At 40.4% G+C, this 18490-nt stretch overlaps 1 protein-coding gene across 2 annotated transcripts in view; it reads left to right on the top strand.

Annotated features, from left to right (window-relative positions):
• Nucleotides 1–18490, top strand: part of LOC126161294 (filamin-A) — a 917852-nt gene that overhangs the window by 791472 nt on the left and 107890 nt on the right. The gene's annotated exons all lie outside the window — the stretch shown is intronic.

Raw genomic sequence — 18490 nt, 5'->3', positions numbered from 1 at the left:
CGAGCTGCCAGCTCCCCGTGCGTGCCGAGGAGTGGACGCCCATTTTCCTGAGGCATCGGGCCTCCTGGCAGCAGCCGTTACGCCAGGTGACATTTCCTGGGCCGGGTGGCTGTCGATCGGGGTAGGTGGCGTGGCTTTGGGGTGGACATTTTGCGTATGAAATGTATCGTGAAAACTACAGCCATTTTTACCCATCTTATCTCATCGTGCAGGTATAGAAACGAGACTAGAGGGCCGAGGCAGTCGGGACACTTTATTCGATAACTGGTATGTACTCAAACAGATGGAGATACTTTTAGTGCAACACCATTATTTTTTGTGGAACACACTGAAGATAAATTTGAAGATGTTGACAATATTAGCAAAACAATAGATTGCTAATCACAATAAAGATGACCTCACAAGTTGCAGTCCGGCAAAACAAAAAGACTGTTACACATAATTGCTTTTGACTAAAGCCTTCTTCAGCATAGAAAATACATACACACACATTCAAGCACAGCTCATGCACACATGAATGCATGAGACGTGCTAGTGTGTGTGTGTGTGTGTGTGTGTGTGTGTGTGTGTGTGTGTGTGTGTTTTCTATGCTGGAGAAGACTATAATGTGTAACAGTCTTTTTGTTGTGCCAGTCTGCAACCCAGTGGGTCATCTGTAAGGTGACTGGAAGTCTATCTTTTTCCAAATATTGTTGATATTCCAACCTGGAGTTTCCATTCTTTCATTTGGTAGAAGTTGAATCAAATGGAAAAATGCACAATGGATTGTTACTGATTAAAACTTACTCTGCTGCACAATCTACAGCTCTTCAGACAGATGACTGTGTGACTGAATATGATATTCTGTAGATACCTTACACTCCAGACAGATGAGGAGCTATATGCTAATCTCGAACAGCAATATGTACATTGTGTCTGGTGTGTACCAAAAGGCCCCGAGGATAATTGAATAGATACAAGTGATTTAATTTTAGCCCGTGTAGGAAACGGCCACCCAGAAAAAGTTAGTCGTGTCGAACTAGTGTAATGGTAAACCTCACTTTCCACCACACATAAGGTAATTCAGTTGCTCACATTTTGGTCACACATTGTCCCACAGCGTGGCAGACCCAAAGCACGGAAACTGCAGATCGTCACTCCGCAAAGGTAGTCCTCGAGAATTAACACTTTTCTTTGTCAGTTGTACAAACACCGTCCTCCTCGTTCACCATTTTGCCCAGTCTTTAAGGAAGAAAAGAAGATACGAGAACATTAAATCTTGACTGCCTGCCACGAACCGAGGCACGAAAAAATTATGAACTCTTAAATCTTGTTGATAAGCTTTCCAGTTACTTGAAAGTCGTAGCCGACACCCTCCCCTACCTCTATGTTGTTCAAACCAAATCTTCCACATCCTCTTCTCTAGTTTTTTCTGTGGCACCATCTTTGTGAACCACTTTTTGCACCTGGTCGGTGGAGCAACCTACTCCTCTGGCATCTGCCGGTAACAGGGCTCCCATGTCGGGATCCCTCTGCATCGAAACTGGCAGATTGGAGGCCAGAACCGATGCACATTGATTTTGTTTCATCTCAATTGGTGACAGGCAGTGTTTTTGGGTGTGACTGGTCCTTCTGGCCTCTTCGTGCCTAAGCTGGATGTCTATTATGTAATCATTCAGTAGAACTGTAATGAATATTACTGTAACCTGTGGTTACTAAAACATCTTATTTCCACCTATTCTGCACTTTTTCTCAGCCTATAAGAGAGTCACTTCTGAACAAATGGATTCCCATTCACACTACATTGGAAGCAATAGTGATGCACATGGAAACAGTTTCAGTGACCACAATTTTCAGTGTTAACATAGCTCACAGGAGCCCACATCCTGACCCTGAATTGACCACCTTAATCCAAAAACTCCCTCCTCCCTCCCAACCCTTTCCTCCTACTTGGAGACTTGAGTGCACACCACCCTGGTGGGGCAGGGGGAGGAGGGGGGAGTACCACTTTGTCTATTAGAGGCCTTCTGATTAACCATTGACCAGCTTTTTATTGACTGATGTCTCTCCTCAGCGGCGGAACTCCAAACCACTTTACTTCCACCTACAGGACCTTTTCAGCTAACAATCACTTTCCAGTCTCGTAGCTTCACCACACAATCTCCCGCACCATTGAAATTGCCTTTTCCCTTTCCCCAGGTTGCCTCCATCATAGCTTCACCACACAATCACTCGCAACGTTAAAACAGCCTTTCCCCTTTCCACAGGTTGCTTCCATTTCTGGCTGGTGCCATTGTGGAACAAATACATTGCAGTAGCTGTTTAGGGTTTCTGAAGAGCCCTGCAACATTTCAAGTGCATCCTTCACAGACTAACTTTCTACTGTGAAGTGACTTTGTGGTAAGGTTCGCTATCTAATTAAATGCAACAAAGACTGGTGGGAACACTACGTCTCTGTGAGAGCCTCATAAGCTAGTGCGGGCCAGTCCCTGTAATCTTCTGAGCTGCTAAAGATCCACAAATGTATCAGGTCTCTCCTCTGTAGTGACACATCAACTCTCGTTGACCACCTTGCGACCCGCTTTGTGGCGGCATAGGCATTCTTTTCTTACGTGGCTGCCTTGCACACATGCAAGTGATAAATTGAAGACAACCCCTTCTCATTCACCCCTTACTAAGCTGAATTATGTAATGAGCCTTTCGCTGTCAGGCTCTTGCATCATCTCACAATATGGCCCTAGACCCTGTTTCATTCACAATAAGATTAAACAAAATTTGAATGTTATCCAACGGCTTCATCTCCTCAGGTTCTTCAACTGTATTTGGCTCGAAGGTATCTTCCCTTCGCATTGGTGAGATGGTATCATCATTGCTATCATTAAGCCAGGTAAAAACCTGATATCCATTGACAGTTACCAGTGATTAGCTTCACTGACGTGTTCTGTGAAATGCTCGAAAGAAAATGGTCACCTGCCGATTGTGCTCAGTTTTCGAATCTAGGTGCCTTTTGTCATCCTATCTGTGTAGTTTCCAGGAGGGATGATCCACAGCTGACCATCTACTTAGGTTTGAAATGGTAATTCGACAGCCTTTTCAAAACCCAACACCTGATTCCAGTCCTTTTTGACTTGCACAAGGCATATGACACTGCCTGGTGCCATCACATTTTACTTACCCTCCATGACAGTAGCTTTTGAGACACACTTTTGATTTTTATTTGTCAATTTTTATCACAACAGTTGTTCGAGATTAGAGTTGAAACTTCAATGTGACCAAGAGAACAGCATCCCACAGGGCTCTGTCCCGAGTGTCTCACTCTTCCTCATTACCATAAATGGGATAGTGACCTCTGTTCGGCTACTGGTCACCCGTGAACTGTATGTCAACAAGTTTTCCATTTGGTACAGCTCCCACTCAGTTGCCTTGACAGAATGCCAGCTCCAAAGAGCCATCTGATGGGCCTTTGCAAGACCGTTTCCAATGATTTACAATTTTCTCCTGCACAAGTGCGTTCGAGCATTTCTGTCATCGTACTACAATCCACCCTGACCCAGAACACTATTTTGGTACGCAGCAGTTGGCTGTTGTTGTACAGTCCCATTTTCTGGACCTCCTTTTGATAAAAAGTTGACTGTGCTGCCCATGTTTGTTATCTAAAGGCTAGCAGCATGCAAAAGCTTAATGCTTTCATTTATTGCTCACACCTCTCGAGGTGCAAATCGTGACACTCTTCTCTATATCTGAGCTCTGTCAACTCCTGCTTGTATAATGGGTGCCAGGACTTTGGCTCAGAGGCACCTTCAGCTTTGAGTTGGTAGACCCATCAGTCATTGTGGTGCTAAGAGTTGCCATTGTTGCCTACCACAGTAGACCTATAGCCAATCTCCTTGGCTCCTTGCCTTCCTTCTTCAGTTCTGGTGGTACCAAGTCTCTTTCTCCTATGCCATTGCCATTCAACAGTTTCCTGATCGTCCAACGTATCCTATTCTTTTTGCACGAGGGGCACTGACCCCGACACCCGCCCACAGGTAGGGTTGCCAATTGGATTGTGCCTCACAGCCCTCTGCTGAGACCTTTGCCTTTCTCCTTAGACTGTACTTCTCGTTTTGCCTCGCGCACCTCCCTCGGGTTGGTACCTGGATCACAAATTAGGACCAATCGAAAAGGTGCAGATGAAAAGTTCAGTAACAGGACTTGGAAAATAAGGGAAACAATAATTACAAACAGAATACCTTTACTGCCCTCAGAGGAGTCACCATTGGCTACAACATACTTCTGACATCAGTTATAAAGCTGTCAGTAACTGTCCACTAACACTTCTTATGGAACTTTTATTCTTTGGGACCAAAATAGGTCTTTTAATGACATGATTATTATGAATCACAGCCAGATACATTGCTATGTAAATTGGTTATATTTTTTATAATTGATGATTAGCCTATGAGTACAACTAGGAGAAAGTAATAATTCTAAAAAAGACAAGACATGACAGCAATGATGTTACATGTAATGTATAAACACCTAATGATGTATTATAGCTTTACAGGCCATAGTTACATGACCATTATGTTAAAACCATCCCTTACTTATGTATTTACAGTGCGTCTGACAATGGCAATATGCTGAAATGGACTTATCGTGAATAATATAAAATACAAACAATTTTTATAGCAGTGTAGCTAACTGTTATTCGTAACAACTTCTTCCAGAGTCGCTCGAAGCACCAGGATCATGTGTTGGATATGTGCAACATGTGTGAATGTTTGTGAACCATAGTGCTTATTCTATTTTTCCTTATCTTCAACTCCCATTCATAAAGACAGCTGCTGATAATCCACAAGCATCTGTCACATTTCTTCAGTGTTATCTAGGATTGTGCCATCTCTTACATTTCATAAAAATATTTATCTGTTATTGAGAAATATCCAAAAAAACTTTGTTGCGTAGTAAAGCCCATCAGTGGATTCCAAGACTGCTGTGCACAGTAAATGGCTGTAACGTTTACGATGAGTTCCTAAGACCTCAATCTTGAACAAACCTGAATATTTTGTTCATATCTTGATCTGTGTCCAAGGTAAAGAGGCTCAAATTTATCCTACTTGTACACGTGAAATATGTATGTAAAATACTGTTTGAGGAGAAAATGTAGTTTAAAAAGTGACTTAGCACGGAGAAATATGCTGTAAACTGTCGTGGTTGTCTTCTGGGAACACCGTGTTATTGTACTGAAGCACATGTAAAATTGTTTTGCGTGTAAAATATGGTCCAAGGTGTAAAATGAGTTTTGAGTTATTTCAGTTTCACATAAGTAAATTACCTAAATTTTACTGATCAGTACATTTATGTTCGTATGAGTTACTTCTATGCTGCAGCAGGGAAAAGAAGGGAACCAGTGGAAAAATGCTCCTATCAAAGCACAAAAAATATAATGTTCCTGTTTATTTAAAAGACTGACTGAAAAGTGAAGTACCAGCTGCCTCATTCTACTTTCCTCGGCACCTATTGGATTTTTTCCAAACATTTTGCCATGTGAACATACTCACATCTTTTTATGTGGACAGAGAAGAAGACAGTGGCAGTGGCAAAGAGATGGACAAGTAATAAATGTTGGAAGATAGTAGACATTGGTTGTGTTATAGAAAGAGTGAAGGAGACACTGGCAGTATGAGAGAGAGGGACACAGTGGGAGTGGAACATAGTTGTCAGTGACACAGTGCTGGGATGAGGGGAGGGGGATAAAGAGAAGGAATAAGTGGATGAGACCCAATGATAACGAGAGGCAGAGCATATGACAGTCACAATGAGGAAGAGAGAGAGAGAGAGAGAGAGAGAGAGAGAGAGAGTGTCCAAGAGAACAGACAGCAGCAGTGGGAGGAAAGGAAGGAGAGATTACCAGTAAGAGAATGAGAGGGAGACACTGACAGTGAGAAGAGACTGTCGTAGTATGACAGAACGAGGGAGACTGTGGCTGTGACACAGGAGAAAAACGATAATAACAAAGATTAGGGCTGAATGAGTGAGTGACATAGGGCAACTGGAAGTGGGCGGTGATGAACGACTTACAGTGATGAACTAGTGGGTGTGAGTTAGTTACAGTTATAGGAGCTTGTGGGAGTATGTGTATGTTAAAAACAGCGGTTATGTTTACCTGCCAAAATTTTTGGGAAAATTCTAAATGGTGCTGAGGAAGGTGGAATGAGACAGCTGGTATGGTACTCCACTTTTCAGTCAGAGTCTTTTAAATAATCATGAACATGTCACATGTTTTGTTCGCTTATAAGGGCATTTTTCTGCTGGTTAATTATTTTTGTGAATAATTAATAAGCTGTAAAACTGATTCCAGAAATGTGTTGTAACTAATGGTGGCTGCTTGTTCAAGGCCAGTAAAGGTATTTTGTTTGCAACTCCCTTTTTCCTTTTTTTCTGATACCATTCACCAAACTTTAGAGATGCAACTTCAGATTCAAAGTCCTAAAGTGTGTCGCCCCAATGCCTTCCAGTATTTTTTCCTTTAGTTCTTCTGGAATTTCAGGAGATGGCTCAAAAATGGTGGCTAAGACAGGATATACTTCTACATCTCCTGCCAGTCAGGAATACCAATCGTCGCCAGGAATGTGTTTTAATGACTGAGCTGCTAGTCTCCTAACAGAGCCCTCTATTTTATTAAATGAGCCTCCCTTGTCTGCCCTTTAATCGTTGCCAGAAATGTGTATTAATGGTGGAGCTGCTAGCCACTAACAGAGCCCTGCTTTTGTATCAAAGGGACCTCTCTTGTCTGCCCTTTAATCTGCAGTGATTCAGTGAGAAGTCCCCAGACCATTGACAGAAGTTTCTCTCGTTACCCTGCAGTCTTGCTATTCGTGACCTTCTCACGGAACTTCGCTGCCATCCTGCTCGGTCGGCTTTCTCTGGGATTAAAATTGCGTGGGTATCCCAGAGAATAAACTGGCCAACCATTTGGTTGGGGGAGCAATTACTTGCCCCAAATTTGCTTTGACAAATTCGTGAGGCCAATTAAGGCTTCTGCGCACTCGAAGGTGGAGCAATATGTGACGGGCTTCTGCCCCTCCGATAAACTCTGTACTATCGAGGAGACTGCTGTTGCACGGTGCTCCTCCTCCTGAGCCTCCCAGAAAGAACTCACCATCCTGTGTCACCTCTGTGTTGGTCGTACCAAAATCAAATTTAGTATCAAACTTGGAAATCAAATTTAGTATCAAACTTATCATTTAAATGTTGCATATTCTCAGTTAACTGATGTCGCATACTCGCCACGAATTTAATGACGTCATCATCTTTAAGCTCTGTAACATTTGATGTAAGATTCACACTTTCCTAAGTAACTTTGGTATTTATAGACTCCTGTATATTACTATTTTTACTTGTACTTGAGTCTGCTTATACTGTCACCTTGACATCAATTATATTACTATCACATAAATTATGTGACTGCTGTCCTACATTTATTACATTTGGGACTCTTTCACCAAGATTTTCCTCACTCAAATTATGTGATTGCTGGTCCATAATCGGTTCCCTAGTTACCTCCTCGTGAGGATTATATCCACTTTCACTCCCCTCACCCGTCACTTCCAAACTCTGGATTGCACTGCTCGTTCGAGTGTAGATTTTCCGTAATATCTTCAAACACGGTTAAAATATCAATATCGACTCAAAATATACTTTCACCGACCGAAGAACTTTTTTTTTACTATGTCTATCCTGCTCGTACCTGTGAGTATCTCACATTAGCTGTGAGTACTTATCCTTTCCAATGGGTCGAAGTTCGTGCCTTGGGCCTGAAGTTGTTAGTATACCCTTTTCAAGCCCCAAGTTGCTGCGCTAAATATACTGATGCCTCTTCTTTAGTCTTCTTCTTCTTCTTCTTCTTCATCCTGGATTCTTGAGGTCTCTTGTGAAGAAACATGATACATCAAGTTCCGTAGTGGTGTAGGACAATCAATGAAGTTATGCAACAGTTAAATTATTAACTTTTTAAACTGCCGGTTTATTGGCATTTATGGAAAGAAAAACACTCTCGTACTCTACATGTACATCTACATCATTACACCTGCAATTCACACTCGAGTGCCTGGCAGAGGGTTCATTGAACCATTTTCATACTACTTCTCTACCATTCCACTCTCGAATGGCACGTGGGGAAAAGCAAAACCTAAATCTTTCCGTTCGAGCTCTGATTTCTCTTATTTTATTATGATGATAATTTCTTCCTGTGTTGGTGGGTGTCCACAAAATATTTTCGCATTTGGAAGAGAATGTTGGTGATTGAAATTTCACAAATAGATCTCACCGCAAAGAAAACAGCCTTTGTTTCAGTGACTGCCACCCCAACTCGTGTATCATATCATTGACACTCGCCCCTATTGCGTGATAACGTGAAACGAGCTGACCTGCTTTGCACTTTTTCGATGTCCTCCGTCAATCCTACCTGGTAAGGATCCCACATCGTGCAGCAATATTCTGGCAGAGGATGGACAAGTCTAATGTAGGCTGTCTCTTTAGTGGCTTTGGTGCATCGTCTAAGTATTCTGCCAACAAAGTGCAGTCTTTATTTCGCCTTCCCCACAATATTAAGTATGTGGTCTTTCCAATTTAAGTTGCTTATAATTGTAATTCCTAGGTATTTAGTCGAATTGACAGCCCTTAGATTTGTGCGATGTATCGTATACGCACAATTTATCCAATTTCTTTTACTACCCATGTGGGTGACATCGCACTTTTCGCACCGTACAGAAATTCCCACTCGATCATTTTGTTATTGGAATTGATTGTCTGATGATTTTACTAGATGGTAAATTACAGCACCCTCTGCAAACAATCTAAGGGGGCTTACTCAGATTATCACCTAGATCATATATGCAAATCAGGAACAGCAGAGGACCTATGACACTACTTTGCGGAATGCCAGATATCACTTCTGTTCTATTCAAACAAATTTCGGGCTTGCAGCCAGTCGTCATTCGATACCTTGCACGATATTTCAACTGGCCACCTGCCAGTCACCTTCAGGTGAGCCGTCGCAGACTGGCAAAAATGTCCTCCGTTCCAGAATATATAGCATGCTGTGAAATATCGTGCGAGGTATTGAACGACGACTGTCTGCAAGCCCGAAATTTCCATATGCCTGCAATTTGATTAATAGTCACTTGTGAGGAACGGTATCAAAAGCCTTCTGGAAATCTAGGAATATGGAATCGACCTGAGATCCCTTGTCGACAGCACTGATTACTTCATGGGAATAAAGAGCTAGCTGTGTTGCACAAGAACGATATTTTCTGAATCTATATTCGTTTTGTATCAACAAGTCATTTTCTTGAAGGTGGTTCATAATATTAGAGTACACTATATGCTCCAAAATCCCACTGCACGTTGAGGTCAGTGATATGGGTCTGTAATTCAATGGGTTACTCCTATTTCCTTTCTCAAATATTGTTGTGACCTGTGCTACTTTCCAGTTTTTAGGATCAGACCTTTCGTCAAGTGAGCGGTTGTATAAGATTGCTATGAAAGGCACTATTGCGTCTGCCTACTCTGAAAGGAACCTGATTGGTATACCATCTGGATTAGAAGACTTGCCTTTCTTAAGTGATTTGAATTCTTTCGCGATACCTAAAATATCTACTTTTATGTCACTCATGCTAACAGCTCTTCTGATTTCGAATTCTGGAATATTTGCTCTCATGCGGTCAGCAAACTTTGTGTAACATTTCGTGTGTGTAATGGGCCTTACTACGTCGCAAATCGTTCTAATGAATTAATTAAGCTGCTCTACAGTGCTGCTAGGCAATGTAATAAACTAGGTGATAGGTGTCTCAATTAAAACTGGACCTTGATATTTTGAATAAATTTTCGATTCATTTTTTGTCAAAATCAGCACTTGTCTCAAAATTAATTTTCAACTTTGTGCATTAAGTCCAAACGCTTTTGTAAGTATTGTACACAATTTACTGGACAGCTCAATCACACACTGGCACGTAACGTATTTGAAATCGAGCGCGCAGGTTTCAGTTTTCTCTAATGGGCTAAACGACTCTTTTGTGATAATGTGATGTGTGTGTATCACGTAAAGTTTAAATGAAACTTGATTTACTCTCCATTCGGTTCAAGATCACAAAATAAAATTCACCACATAGGTCAGCGAACTGTACATGTGCAGTTTTAGCACTCTAATTGATAACTCGTCACAGAGTGAAAGCCACATACAAATTCACACTTTTTTTATGCGTACAAAATTCAAAACACCTTTATATTAAGCAAATAAATTATGGCATGTAATTACTAATTAAACATTTCTGATTCTGAATAAACTTGAAGAACATGTATTTTATAATCAATAAAATTTTATCGTCTGAGAGAAATTATTAGTTTGCTAAAGCAGATTCAGATTACAGTCAACTCGTGTCTGGACGATGACGTCACGGTTCGACACTTGCTCGGAATGAATGAAATACCTGTACTGAAAAATACTGTCTGTTGAGTAATTTACTGACATTTATAACAAATCCGGTGCCCCTTTCATTGCTAACCGTCCGAGTGGTAGCTGCACCTGACAGCATGTAACTTCGGTGATGTGATGGGAACTGGTGTTACCACTGTAACGAGACTGTTGGCTTCATCCCTCTTTTACTCTGTTTTAGTTGTTTTTCACGTTATAGGTGGCACTCTGCCGTCACCGCAGTGGATCAGGGTTGGGGCAGCTACGGGTGGGATGACTCCTCGCGTGTGTAGAGCCTCGGGGGCTCCCACTGTCCGTGTGGTGAGCATTACATTTGTAGCCTTCTCACCTTTACCGATCTGAATCTTTCGACTGAAGGCATTCTTTGTTTTGCATTTGTCTTGTGTTGTTAATTGTGTTAGTGAGGGTCGGATGCAGGTGTGGTTTCTCTCTCCGTAGATGAGCCCAGAGAATCCCTCACCTGCTCTGACGTATGTACTGGCCCGATACAAACATTTCTCAGTAACTTATTTATCAACTCTGTCATCACGATTGCCTTCAGTGACTTCAGTTTAATGCTCCTACGTACTTTGATCATCGGAACACGTTCCTGACGAATGTCACCGGGTGAAGTACCTCCGTGCTGAGGGGCTGCTTATCTCACTGTTTAATCCCTTAAACCCCAACCGATCGTGTCACTGAGGTGACACGATATGTGATGTTACATGCGATATGACGCAGAAGCCACACGTACATTGGTGGAGTGCATAAAACTATAGTTGAAATGAGTTAACTGGTTGACATTGGGACTACAGTAACACAGTGGCTACAAGGTTCCCTCATTTCGTCTGGTGTAACATGAGTGCTGGTTGCTCCTTGCAGTTACATCATACAGTATCTGGGAAGGGAAATTTCAAGTCATCTGGTGTATTTAATGTAGATGAAGCAATGCTGCATCCATCTGTGTAGTTGGTACTCAATAAAACGTTTAACTTTTCGCATACAGAATTAAAAATCACTCTTTTGGGATTGGTACGTGTTCTGTGCTTTGCAGCATTTCTCACTCAGTTTTGAGGAAACTGTTCGGTAATTTGTTTTTTAGTCTGATACCACAGTTTGCTAATAAACTGGTTTTTGCTTGCTGTTGCCCGTAGTAATGGTAGTACTCTAGAATTACATAAAATAAAGGACATATTTTGAAAAGTTTGGAGTAAAAAATGTAGTCGCTGACCAGTTTACATTTGGTGTATTTTAGGTGATACAACGCTGTGTACCAAATATAGCCAGTGTATCAAAATTGTGTTTCGTACTCGAAGTAGAGCATATTGCTTTCCAGTTTTGAGTACCGTATTCACCCAAATGTATGCCACACACCAGAAATGAGACTTGAGAGGGGGATTTACCTCCATTTTGAGCCACATTTAAAAATGAAATCAAATATAGCTCATCGTATGGTGGATAAATTATAAAGTGGCCCCATCTCTCAGGGATTTGCAGTGAGTAGTACATATTTGTAGTAATTTGCATGGAATTAAATTTAACCTGTTGGACACTTTGCGATTACTGTCAATGGCAAACACTTATCATATTTACTCGAATCTAAGCCGCACTCGAATCTAAGCCACACCTGAAAAAATGAGACTTGAAATGAAGGAAAAAAATTTTGCCGAATCTAAGCCGCACCTGAAATTTGAAACTCGAAATTCAAAGAGAGTAGTTTTAGGCCACATCTCCAAATCGAAACAAAGTTGGTTCATTGTAATATGAGACACAATTTAGGTCGAATGAATGATGATACAGCTACAGTAGTTTGGTTCGAGTCATAAGCTTAGCAGTTAAGCTTTACCAGGTAGCCATTGTTATGCGTCAGGCGCTCCGTCCGTATTTATACGGGTACCCTTCCTTTTTCACTTGCTTCATCTGGTTTGAATTGATTGCTTATTTTTCTTTGATCTGATAAGCGCCGTTTTCTTTGTTATAGGTGTTAACGTCACTCTAAGCTGAAAATTCAATACTGTACTGTGTCATGCATTGTTTGTCGCATTCTGATACTGCGTGTTTACGGCCTGTCGCCGCTCGCGGCATGGCTTGCTTTTGTGTGCGCTAACACCACTTAAAAAAAGAGAGAGAGAGAGAAACAATGGCAAGAGACTGCTACTTGTTGTTACTTACACTGCTGCTTTCTTTGATAATGATCAACAAGAACCAAATAATAGACTGCATATGATAGAAGATGTTCTGAACGAAAGATTAGCGAAATTTTTTCTCCGTTTGAAAATCTTTGCAGGCGCCTCTTTAGTACATTACATTCTGCACAGAAATTAGAGTCATCAGTCATCTTAGATTTAAAAATCTAGTCAATTGCTCTGCTTCATTTCTGACTGTATTACTATTAGGCATAAGAATAATACGAATATAAACATGACATGATACGTATATTCTTCCGCGTTTGCTGTTGTCTCACTCTAGTTTCGTACTTTATTAGGCAGACAGGATTTAAATGAGATAACAGCAAACACGAAACAATACGGGCAAAATGTTTATATTCGTATTATTCTTGTGGTGAAGAGAATACTGCATGTGATTCACAATTCATAAAAGTTCCTATTAGCAACCATCTCTTCTCACAGGTGGGAAAAAATTCAGAATGTAGAGTTGGCCATATTGACGAGTAAAGTTGGCCACATTGACAAACATCCCAAACGGTCTTGCCAGTCGCTGTCTGATTTTCGTAGTACATTGAAATGCTGCTACATTCGAAGATGAACAATACGGAATTTGTATTTACTTCGTTGGATAATGGATGAAAATGCAGTGGTCGAAACTCGGGGCGGAGAAAAACAGCTCGTCTTCCACCTTTTTTTAAATTTATTTATTGACACAGAGGATTTGGTCCCAGTATTTATCTTTGTGCCTACAAAGCATGCCTGTGTAGCATTACATATATTCGACGGCAGAAGTTAGTTGTGGCGACACCCACCAGCATCTTTCAGAACTTCCGCTTGCTTTGCACTTGATTCTAAGCTGCAGGCGGTTTTTTGGATTACAAAAACGGAAAAAAGTGCGGCTTAGATTCGAGTAAATACGGTACAGCAGTGAGAATTCCCGATATCTATCGAAATATTCCAAGCAGAGCTAGGGCAGCTAAGACTTGTATAGAGCATACCACAACACATGTTCAAGTTGCATGTCTGTCTGTCCGTATCACATGAATATCATCCCAAAAAAATTTTTTTTTCTTTCAATGAAATAGTGTTTTCATCCAAGGAAGCTTAGGCTTCACAGATTATTGTACCTGATTTAAAGAAAATAAACTGGATGTAGAGAAAACCATGTATTCAAGACATTGATTTGTTTTGTCTCTGGTAGAGGTTAGCTAGGGTACTTTATAAGATTGATAGTTTTAAAATTTTAAACAATATAAGTTGTCTGCACAGAATCATTTCCAATGCAAGTTAGCCATACAAAGTGTGAACTGTAAGTATTGTCATTATTGCAGAAAATGTTTTTTCCTACAATGCCTCCCCTGTCTGTCAATGTTGTTTGGCAAACAAGTTAGGTCACGGCTGCCTAGAATACAGGTTGCCATAATTAGGAACTACACGGAGCTGGACTGCGAGTGGTGAGTCTTGCTGTACTGCATACGTGAACACAGTTTGGATTTATAGTTACTTTGCGAATACTGACAACATTGAGAAATGGGTTGATGTACATTGAGATGTACCAGCAGCTTCCAAACAGACCTGGAGCTGTCACAACATAAATCTGTACTTACTATGCTTGAAAATTTCTGGAAGTTTCTTAAAAGTGTCTGTGTGTATGGTGTGTATGTAAAGAGATTTATTTTTATTGCTATGAATATCTACATCTAAATGGATACTCTGCAAATCACATTTAAGTACCTTCACGGTAATTCTCTTTTATTCCAATCTCGTACAGCTCGTGGAAAAAGTGAACACCTTCATCTTTCAGTGCGAGCTCTGATTTCTCTTATTCTATTACGGTGATCATTTCTTCTCATATAGGTCGGCGTCAACAAAATATTTTCACATTCGAAAGAGAAACTTGGTGATTGAAATTTTGTGAGAAGATTCCATCACAATGAAAAAGCCTTTGTTTTAATGATGTCCACCTCAAATAAGTGTCCTGCCAATAAAACCCTGTCTTTGGTTAGCCTTCCCAACAACATTTTCTGTGTGTTCCTCCCAATTTAAGTTTTTTGTAATTGTAGGTCCTACATTGTTGTTGTAGTGGTCTTCAGTGCAAGGACTGATTTGATGCAGCTCTCCATGGTACTCTATCCTGTGCAAGCTTCTTCATCTCCGAGTAACTACTACAACATACATCCTTCAGAATTTGTTTAGTGTATTCATGCCTTGGTCTCCCTCTATGATTTTTACCCTCCGCACTTCCCTCCAATACTAAATTGATGATCCCTTGATGCCTCAGACTGTGTCCTACCAACCGATCCCTTCATCTTCTAAAGTTGTGCCACAAATTTCTCTTCTCCCCAGTTTTGTTCAGTGCCTCCTCATTAGTTACATGATCTACCCATCTACTGTTCAGCATACTTCTGTAACACAACATTTCGAAAGCTTCTACTCTCTTCTTGTCCAAACTATTTATCGTCCATGTTTCACTTCCATACATGGCTACACCCCACACAAATACTTTCAGTAAAGACTTCCTGAAACTTAAGCCCATATTCAGTGTTAACAAATTTCTCTTCTTCGGAAACACTTTCGTTGGCATTGCCAGTCTACATTTTATATCCTCTCTACTTCCATCATCATCAGTTATCTTGCTTCCCAAATAGCAACACTCATCTACCACTTCAAGTGTTTCATTTCCTAATCTAATAGCCTCAGCATCCCCTGATTTAATTTGACTACATTCCATTACCCTTGTTTTGCTTTTGTTGATGTTCATCTTATATCTTCCTTTCAACACACTATCCATTCCGTTCACCTGCTCTTCCAGGTCCTTTGCTGTCTCTGACAGAATTACAATGTCATCAGCAAACCTCAAAAGTTTTTGTTTCTTCTCCATGGATTTTAATTCCTAATCCAATTTTTTCTTTTGTTTCCTTTACTGCTTGCTCAATATACAGATTGAATAACATCAGGGGGAGGCTACAACCCTGTCTCACTCCCTTCCCAACCACTGCTTCCCTTTCGTGTCCCTCGACTCTTAAAATTGTCACCTGGTTTCTGTACAAATTGTAAATAGCCTTTTGCTCCCTGTATTTGACCCCTGCCATCTTCAGAATTTGAAAGAGAGTATTCCAGTCAACATTGTCTAAAGCTTTCTCTATGTCTACAAATGCTAGAAGTGTATAGGTTTGCCTTTTCTTACTCTATCTTCTAAGATAGGTCGTAGGGTCAGTATTGCCTCACCTGTTCCAACATATCTACAGAATCCAAACTGATCTTCCTTGAAGTCGGTTTCCACAAGTTTTTCCATTCATATGTAAAGAATTTGTGTTAGTAGTTTGCAGCTGTGACTTATTAAACTGATAGTTCAGTAATTTTCATTCCTTTCAATACTTGCTTTCTTTCGGATTGGAATTATTACATTCTTCTTGAAGTCTGAAGGTATTTCGCCTGTCTCATACATCTTGCTCACCAGATGGTAGAGTTTTGTCAGGACTGGCTCTCCCAAGGCTATCAGTACTTCCGATGGAATGTTGTCTACTCTGTGACCTTGTTCCAACTTAAGTCTTTCAATGCTCTGTCAAACTCTTCACACAGTATCATATTCCCATTTCATCTTCATCAGCTCCTCTTCCATTTCCATAATATTGCCCTCAAGTACATCATCCTTGTATAGACGCTCTATATATTCCTTCCGTCTTTCAGCTTTCCCTTCTTTGCTCAGAACTGGTTTTACATGTGAGCTCATGATATTTTCTCCAAAGGTCTCTTTAATTTTCCTGTAGGCAGTATCTATCTTACCCCCAGAGATATATGCCTCTACATCCTTACATTCGTCTTCTAACCATTCCTGCTTAGCCATTTTGCAATTCCTGTCAATCTCATTTTTGCTTGCTTCATTTACTGCATTTTTATATTTTCTCCTTTAATCGATTAAATTCAATATCTCTTCTGTTACCCAAGGATTTCTACTAGCCCTCATCTTTTTACCTACTTGATCCTCTGCTGCTTTCACTATTTCATCTCTCAAAGCTACCCATTCTTTTCTGTTATATTTCTTTGCCCTGTTCTTGTCAATCATTTCCTAATGCTGTCTCTGAAACCCTCCACAACCCCTGGTTCTTTCAGTTTATCTAGGTCCCATCTTCTTAAATTTCTGCCTTTTTGCAGTTTTTTCAGTTTTAATTTACAGTTCATAATCAATAGATTGTGGTCAGAGTCCACATCTGCCCCTGGAAATGTCTCACAATTTAAAACCTGGTTCCTAAATGTCTGTCTTACCATTATGTAATCTATCTGAAACCTTACAGTGTCGCCAGGCCTTTTCCACATATACAACCTTCTTTCATGATTCTTAAACCCAGTGTTAGTTATGCTCTGTGCAAAATTCTACCAGGTTGCTTCCTATTTCATTCCTTACCCCCATTACATATTCACCTACTACTTCTCCTTCTCTTTCTGTTCGTACTATCTCATTCCAGTCCCCTGTGACTGTTAAATTTTCATCTTCTCTCACTATCTCTGAATAATTTCTTTTATCTCAGTATAAACTTGAACTTTTGTAATACTAACCAAAACAGCTTTGCTGTGCTGGTATTGCTAATGGCTGAAAGCAAGGGGAAACTACAGCTGTAACTGTTATTTTGTTATTCTGCCAATGCAAATGCATGTGTAAATACTTTTATTTTAATAAAGTTCATATTTTGACCTGTATTACTTACAATATGATGATATTTCTTTTTCCCATTTAAATTTCAATAGTCTGAGTTTTCGATAGTTCGAGGTTTCGATAGTTCGAGGTGGTTCTGGTCCCGTTCACCTCGAACTATCAAGACTCTACTGTATTTAGCTTATTTACAGAATCTATGTTATTTTTCTTCCTACAAGTAAAGTTTAGTTATCTGGAGTAATATAAATAGCATGTAAAATAACTCGGTCATAAACTGTGTCGCACACCTAACCTGACACAAAGTGCATTAGTTACCAGCAAAACTTTGCTTTGTTGCAATTGGAAAAAACCAGAGTGTAACTATGGAAAATCATTGCACTAGCATGCAGAACACACAAATATCTGATAATGCTGCTACATCTAAAGAGTCCAATTTATGAACTAAAATATTATATGACTTTCCTCTTCTATGCTATGCCATATGAAGAAATAAAATGTCATTAATTAGTCTGCCTTCCTCAAAAAATGTCTTAAGAGTGCAGCGTTGCTTAGACCTAAAATACTGTAGTATGCAATTATCTCCGTGCGTGCGATCTGTTTTATGTTATAACTCGTTTCCTCTTTGTATCGTGGACTGTAAATTGATGGACATATAATGATCAGCCTCCTTGAATAATATATTCTCCTTACCTGTTGCCCTCCTCTTATCTAAATGACATGGCAAAAATTATGAAAATGACAGATTGCTGTTCAACATATAGTGGAAATAATGAGTTTCAAACAGGCACAACAGAAAGACTGCTAAACAAGTAAGCTTCTTGTGAATTAGAAAACATACACAAACATTCACACAAATGCAACTCACACACAGAGAGCACTATCTCTGGCTGCTGAAGCCAGACTGTGGCTATAGTGAATGATGGGAGAAGCAATCTGGGTGGTGGGGGTAAGGAGAAGGCTGGGGCGGGGATAGCAAAGTAGGTGTGGTGGATGGTAATGGACAGTTCCCGCGTGCACAATTCAGAAAAGATGGTGTTGGTGGGAAGGATCCATACTGCACAGGCTATGAAGCAGTCATTAAAATGAAGAATGTCATGTTTGGTGGCATGTTCAGCAACAGGGTGATCCATTTGTTTCTTGGCCACAATTTCTTGGTGGCCATTCGTGCAGCCAGACAGCTTGTCGGTTGTCACGCTTGTGCAGAATGTAGCATATTCCAGCTTAGGTCGTAGA

The sequence above is a fragment of the Schistocerca cancellata genome, chromosome 2, assembly GCF_023864275.1.
Source record: "Schistocerca cancellata isolate TAMUIC-IGC-003103 chromosome 2, iqSchCanc2.1, whole genome shotgun sequence".
In the NCBI taxonomy this organism is placed as follows: Eukaryota; Metazoa; Arthropoda; class Insecta; order Orthoptera; family Acrididae; genus Schistocerca; species Schistocerca cancellata.
This window is presented reverse-complemented; position numbering and strand designations above follow the sequence as displayed.